Raw genomic sequence first — 6,020 nt, 5'->3', positions numbered from 1 at the left:
AGAAAGAAAAAAAAAAATGGGGACATGGCGTGCGTCACCGTGCGGCTTCGCAGCGTTGCCGAAGTCGCCGAGCCCTTCGACTGAGCCGAACGGCGGACAGGGAACGTTGGTCGGCCGTTCTAACCTGTCGGTGCCACGCCGAGACGTCGTTAAGGAAAACCGCGTCGTGGGCCTCTACGACGCCGTCGAGTCGTTGTACGTTTGGTGTCCAGCGTGTCGGCGGCGAGTAGCGGACACGTCGTTCACGACTTCGGTCTTTCGCAGTCGACGCGAACTTGCGGAGAGTCGTGGTGCCTCACGTTTTCGGCAGAAACCGCGGCGGAATTTTCCCGTGCGTGCGCGCACGACCTCGGTGCTGTGCCGTCAGCGTAGTGTTGCACAAACTCGTGGCCTACCCAAGGTGCGGTACGTTTGCGGCCGTATCCTCGGTGGGAATTTCGTGAGTAGGGTCGCAAATTCTACGACCTCGGCGGGTTTGAGAGCGACGTAGACTTGTGGCACGCTCAACATGCCACACGTTTCGGGGCACACCCGCGGTGAAATTTTCTCGAGTACGCTCGTATTAGGGCCCAAGGAGGTCTGGGTACTTATCGCTGCTATTATGTGGGGGTTCTCGTGAGCGGCGTACGCGAAAGCGACCGGGTGTCTGATATGCGGCGGGCTTCGGCCTCGTCAAGCGTGTCCTCGGGTCTGCTCCAGGGGAATCCACGGCAGTCGTCTGCAGCCTCATCCGCTTGATGCGTTAGGGGCTGGTTGTCGGACGGTGCCGTTTTACCACGATATCGAGGTGTGTTCCGTGTCGTCCTCGGGCGATTCAGATGCGAAAGCGCCGAAGACGCGGGCGTGACCCGTCGTCTGGCGGCTTTGCAGTCTCGGCTCCGTTGCTAGTTCCGGCCGGTCCACCGACAGTGCAGCGGGCTTGGGCAACCCGCACGGCGCGACCGAGTCGATGCAACGAAAAAGAGCGAGCATGAACGTGCTTCTTGCCGCACGGCTCCCACTCGTCTTTCGGGAAGGTTGTGCCGTAGCGAGCTCGAACGCCGTCATCTCGGAGTGCAAAATAAGCGTGTTGGGGCGCCTGAAGGTGGCCTCCGCCGCACACAGACTGCGTCCGGCCCGCCGAGGGCGAGGACGGACGCGCAGTCGAACGATTACCTGGTTGATCCTGCCAGTAATCATATGCTTGTCTCAAAGATTAAGCCATGCATGTCTAAGTACATGCCGAAATAAGGCGAAACCGCGAATGGCTCATTAAATCAGTTATGGTTCCTTAGATCGTTTCTTCCTACTTGGATAACTGTGGCAATTCTAGAGCTAATACATGCAGTGAGCCTGGAGCCCTTTGGGTAACGGGTGCTTTTATTAGACCAAGATCGATCGGGTTTCGGCCCGTATTGTGTGGTGACTCTGGATAACTTTGTGCTGATCGCATGGCCACGAGCCGGCGACGTTTCTTTCAAGTGTCTGCCTTATCAACTTTCGATGGTAGGTTACTTGCTTACCATGGTTGTTACGGGTAACGGAGAATCAGGGTTCGATTCCGGAGAGGGAGCCTGAGAAACGGCTACCACATCCAAGGAAGGCAGCAGGCGCGCAAATTACCCACTCCCGGCACGGGGAGGTAGTGACGAAAAATAACAATACGGGACTCTTTTGAGGCCCCGTAATTGAAATGAGTACACTCTAAATCCTTTAACGAGGATCAATTGGAGGGCAAGTCTGGTGCCAGCAGCCGCGGTAATTCCAGCTCCAATAGCGTATACTAAAGCTGCTGCGGTTAAAAAGCTCGTAGTTGGATCTCAGTTCCAGACGAGTAGTGCATCTACCCGATGCGACGGCTCGGACTGAACATCATGCCGGTTCTTTCTTGGTGCACTTCATTGTGTGCCTCGAGATGGCCGGTGCTTTTACTTTGAAAAAATTAGAGTGCTCAACGCAGGCGAGTCGCCTGAATAAACTTGCATGGAATAATAGAACAAGACCTCGTTTCTGTTCTGTTGGTTTTTGGAATACGAGGTAATGATTAAGAGGGACGGACGGGGGCATTCGTATTGCGGCGCTAGAGGTGAAATTCTTGGACCGTCGCAAGACGAACTACTGCGAAAGCATTTGCCAAGAATGTTTTCATTGATCAAGAACGAAAGTCAGAGGTTCGAAGGCGATCAGATACCGCCCTAGTTCTGACCATAAACGATGCCAACCAGCGATCCGCCTGAGTTACTCAAATGACTCGGCGGGCAGCTTCCGGGAAACCAAAGTATTTGGGTTCCGGGGGAAGTATGGTTGCAAAGCTGAAACTTAAAGGAATTGACGGAAGGGCACCACCAGGAGTGGAGCCTGCGGCTTAATTTGACTCAACACGGGAAAACTTACCCGGCCCGGACACTGGGAGGATTGACAGATTGAGAGCTCTTTCTTGATTCGGTGGATGGTGGTGCATGGCCGTTCTTAGTTGGTGGAGCGATTTGTCTGGTTAATTCCGATAACGAACGAGACTCTAGCCTATTAAATAGGTGCGGGGTTCCCAGCACCTTACAACCTTCTTAGAGGGACAAGCGGCTCCTAGCCGCACGAAACAGAGCAATAACAGGTCTGTGATGCCCTTAGATGTCCGGGGCCGCACGCGCGCTACACTGAAGGAAGCAGCGTGTCTTTATCCCTGTCTGAAAAGACTGGGTAACCCGTGGAACTTCTTTCGTGATTGGGATAGGGGCTTGCAATTGTTCCCCTTGAACGAGGAATTCCCAGTAAGCGCGAGTCATAAGCTCGCGTTGATTACGTCCCTGCCCTTTGTACACACCGCCCGTCGCTACTACCGATTGAATGATTTAGTGAGGTCTTCGGACCGATGTCCGGCGCGGCCTTTCGGTTGCGCCGGTCTGTTGGAAAGATGACCAAACTTGATCATTTAGAGGAAGTAAAAGTCGTAACAAGGTTTCCGTAGGTGAACCTGCGGAAGGATCATTAACGGATTGTGAAGGGTGAGCGCCTCAGCTGCGTCTGCGCCCGACACTTTCTGCCGCTGACCCCGTTTGGACGCGGGGTCGGCTTTTCCCCACGGGGCTGCCTGAATGTGGAGCGGCACCCCGTGACAAATTGTTGCGCCCAGCGGACGCCAACACCGCGACCTTGGACGGTCGGCCAGGTGGCGGACGCGGGTACAAACGGCGCAACGCACTCATAGGTCGGCTTTCGACCCGCCACTGCACCGTGGCTCGAAGCGCTCGAAATGCGCGACCCGACCGCTGCGGGACCGCCTAGTACTGTAAACAGGAGCGGCGGAGCGCGAACGGCGAGTCGTGGTTACGTCGGTAGAAGGCGAGGCTGCGCGTTCCCGAAACGCCAGCCGAGTGCCCTCCCGACCGTTCGTGCGTGCAAGAACGAGACCCGACAATCGCGCGGCGACTGCCAAGTACGAGAGGAACGGCACAAGCGTCGGCGGTCGGTCAAGGAACTGGCGATGTGACGGGTCCGCTGTGCACCAGTGCATACCGTCCCGCCGTCCGCGGCAAGCGCCTCCGCGTCCTCGGGTGACGGAGGCTGCCGGTCGGTTCTTGCAGGCGAGGGATCTCGCTGGCACCGGTTCGCGTTGACGCGCGGCCGGTCATGGCACGGCGATGCGACGGCCGAGGTGCGCAGTACTCGATGGAGGAACCGCACGCTCCGATGACCGTCCCGCCCTCCGCGGCGTATGCGTACCGACCGTAATGGTTGCAGCAGCGCCGGCCGGCTTTTGAATTCGCCACACGAAACACGGTGCGAGATCGCGGTTAGGGGAGCGTCGACGTTGCCAGGCGTTTTGCTTGCTGCCGAGGGAAAGGCGGCACGGCCACGTCGCGCTCGTCGCGATTAGCGGGTCTGCGCGCTTTGGGAAGGTGCCGCAACGACTTGCCGAAAGAGGAAGCACGGAAGAACGAGGGACTTGGACGTCCCGACAATTGAACGCACTTGCGGCCAGGCCCTTGCTGGCTTCGTTCTTCCGCCTCGAGTAGGCTCGTACGCGGCTCCGGCGCCGAAAGTGGTCCTTGGCACCGACTTCGGTGGACGTGGGAAGTGCCGCGCAAGTACGGCGCGCCTGGCTCCACCTGTTGGCTAAAGTAGGCAGCCGGATCGGCATTTTGGTGTGCGGTGGCAAACCGTGGATGCGAAAAAAGCTTGTGCGATTTCGTGGAACAAAAAGCGGGGGTCCCCCTTTTTATGCGGAGGAGACCGACCCGCCCGCCGTGGTGAACCGCGACGCCACGGTAAAAACGGGAGAGGCTTGTCGATGGGACCGTGCATCCCGCGCTCCACGGAGGCCGGGAGGCGGCCGCCCGAGGAAATGTGTAGCCGTCGAGGCCCGCATCTGCGTGCACTCTTATCCAAATGGGTGTACCGCAGGCATTTTCTGGTTAGGCGGGCCAATGAGAGCGAGCACACAACGATACCTACGGGTCCGGCTTGGAGAACCGGCTTCGACGCCTCCCGAGTATTTATAGAGGGGTGGACCACGAAAGCACTCGCAAGTAGCGGAAGCGAAACGCCGTCCGAAACACACCGTTTGCTCGATTTGCGGCAGCCGAAAAAGGCGCGGCAGAGTTTTGGAGTCCAAGCGTGCGCTGAAAAGCGCCCTTCTTGGCCACTGTTTGGCCGAGTGCCAGAAACGTTTGGTTTTGACTGTACGGAATTGAACAAACACTTTTTCACGACTCTAAGCGGTGGATCACTCGGTTCTCGGGTCGATGAAGAACGCAGCCAGCTGCGAGACTTGGTGTGAATTGCAGGACACACTGAGCACTGATTCTTTGAACGCACATTGCGGCCTTGGGTCTTCCCTTGGCTTCGTCTGTCTGAGGGTCGGATCACATATCAAGAGAGCCTTCGGCGCACAAGGGAACGTGAGCCGTCGACTCGTTTTGACCGCGTCGGCAACACGGACAGCACGCTGAACACCTCACAGCGAGCGCCAACAGCGGCCACTCAAGGGCGAGACGGTGGCGACCGTCGTGCCAGAGCCCAACCGAAACGGGGGCGACCGACTGCATTGAGGATGTGGCACCTCGTTGAGACCGCCGCAGGACTTCGAGTCGGAAGGAAGCCTGCAGGGAAAGTGCGGTCGAGGTTGCGTACTCCTCTCTGCGACCGGGCGCGCAAGAGCTGCGAGAGCCACGGACGCGCAACTTTAACGCACGGTAAACACGAGGAGCGAAAGCCGGCCAGCAAAGCTTCTCCAGCCGTGCGCAAAGTGCGCGAGATCGCAGCCTTGCGTTGCGCTTGTTGCCCTCGAAGTAAGCAGGGTGTCCCGTAGACCGGGCGCTCGAACACGCTGCGGGGCCGTGCCTCCTCCAGGCTTTGCCGCGCGAACAGGGAACGTTCGCGCGCAAAGCGCAGGGAGGTGAGGAGGCTGCGCCCGACGTTTGCGGTTCGCTGCGTACGCGGTTGATGCGGAGAGCACGGCGCGACGACTTGCCGCGAAGCGGAAAAAGTCTCCCGCACGAGTTGGCGAAACGTTGGCGAAGCTTAAGGCGTTCTCGTCGTAGTCCGCCGTCGGTCTAAGTGCTTCGCAGTTCCCGTCCCGTTCAAAAAACTGGGCCACTCCAGTTGGGGCGGGGGCGACGCTACACGAGACGATGCCTCTCGCCAGGCTGCGTGGCTGCCCTTGCGGCGGCGGCGACTGGCCTCGGCGGTGTTTGGGCTTTCGACACGGTCGTTTATCACGCAACTGCTCGGACGACGCACGCGCGCAGCGGAATGCCGCTTGCCAGCCTTGTGAAGATGTGACCCTGTACAGGGTTGCGGGCGCACTTGGTAGGGCGTCGTACTCGGTTCGCGATGGGTTTACGAACGTGTCCCGTCACTTCCACGTCACACCGGTTGTGCGCCGCACGCGTGCAGCGGGGAAGCCGATTGCCAGCCTTGTGAAGAAGTGGCCCTGTACAGGGTTGCGGGCGCACTTGGTAGGGCGAGCGCACGCGGTCGTGCAGGAAGTTGATGGAAGCGAATGTATCCGCTGTCGACCTCAGATCAGGCGAGACAACCCG

General features: G+C 58.7%; 3 non-coding genes across 3 annotated transcripts in view; all 3 read left to right on the top strand.

Moving 5' to 3' along the window:
- The first annotated feature begins 1,152 nt into the window (after positions 1-1,152).
- On the top strand, positions 1,153-2,967 carry LOC142792153 (small subunit ribosomal RNA). Its single transcript, XR_012890698.1, has one exon. It is a non-coding gene; the product is annotated as a small subunit ribosomal RNA (ribosomal RNA).
- A 1,719-nt stretch (positions 2,968-4,686) lies between these two features.
- LOC142792140 (5.8S ribosomal RNA) lies at positions 4,687-4,839 on the top strand. The gene has a single exon (XR_012890686.1). It is a non-coding gene; the product is annotated as a 5.8S ribosomal RNA (ribosomal RNA).
- Positions 4,840-5,993: 1,154 nt separating this feature from the next.
- The window catches only part of LOC142792158 (large subunit ribosomal RNA), a 3,958-nt gene continuing 3,931 nt past the window's right edge, over positions 5,994-6,020 (top strand). Inside the window, exon 1 of the ribosomal RNA XR_012890703.1 lies at positions 5,994-6,020. This exon is cut by the window's right edge and continues 3,931 nt beyond it. This is a non-coding gene — a ribosomal RNA (large subunit ribosomal RNA).

The sequence above is a fragment of the Rhipicephalus microplus genome, unplaced genomic scaffold (genome assembly GCF_043290135.1).
Source record: "Rhipicephalus microplus isolate Deutch F79 unplaced genomic scaffold, USDA_Rmic scaffold_205, whole genome shotgun sequence".
NCBI lineage: Eukaryota > Metazoa > Arthropoda > Arachnida > Ixodida > Ixodidae > Rhipicephalus > Rhipicephalus microplus.
This window is presented reverse-complemented; position numbering and strand designations above follow the sequence as displayed.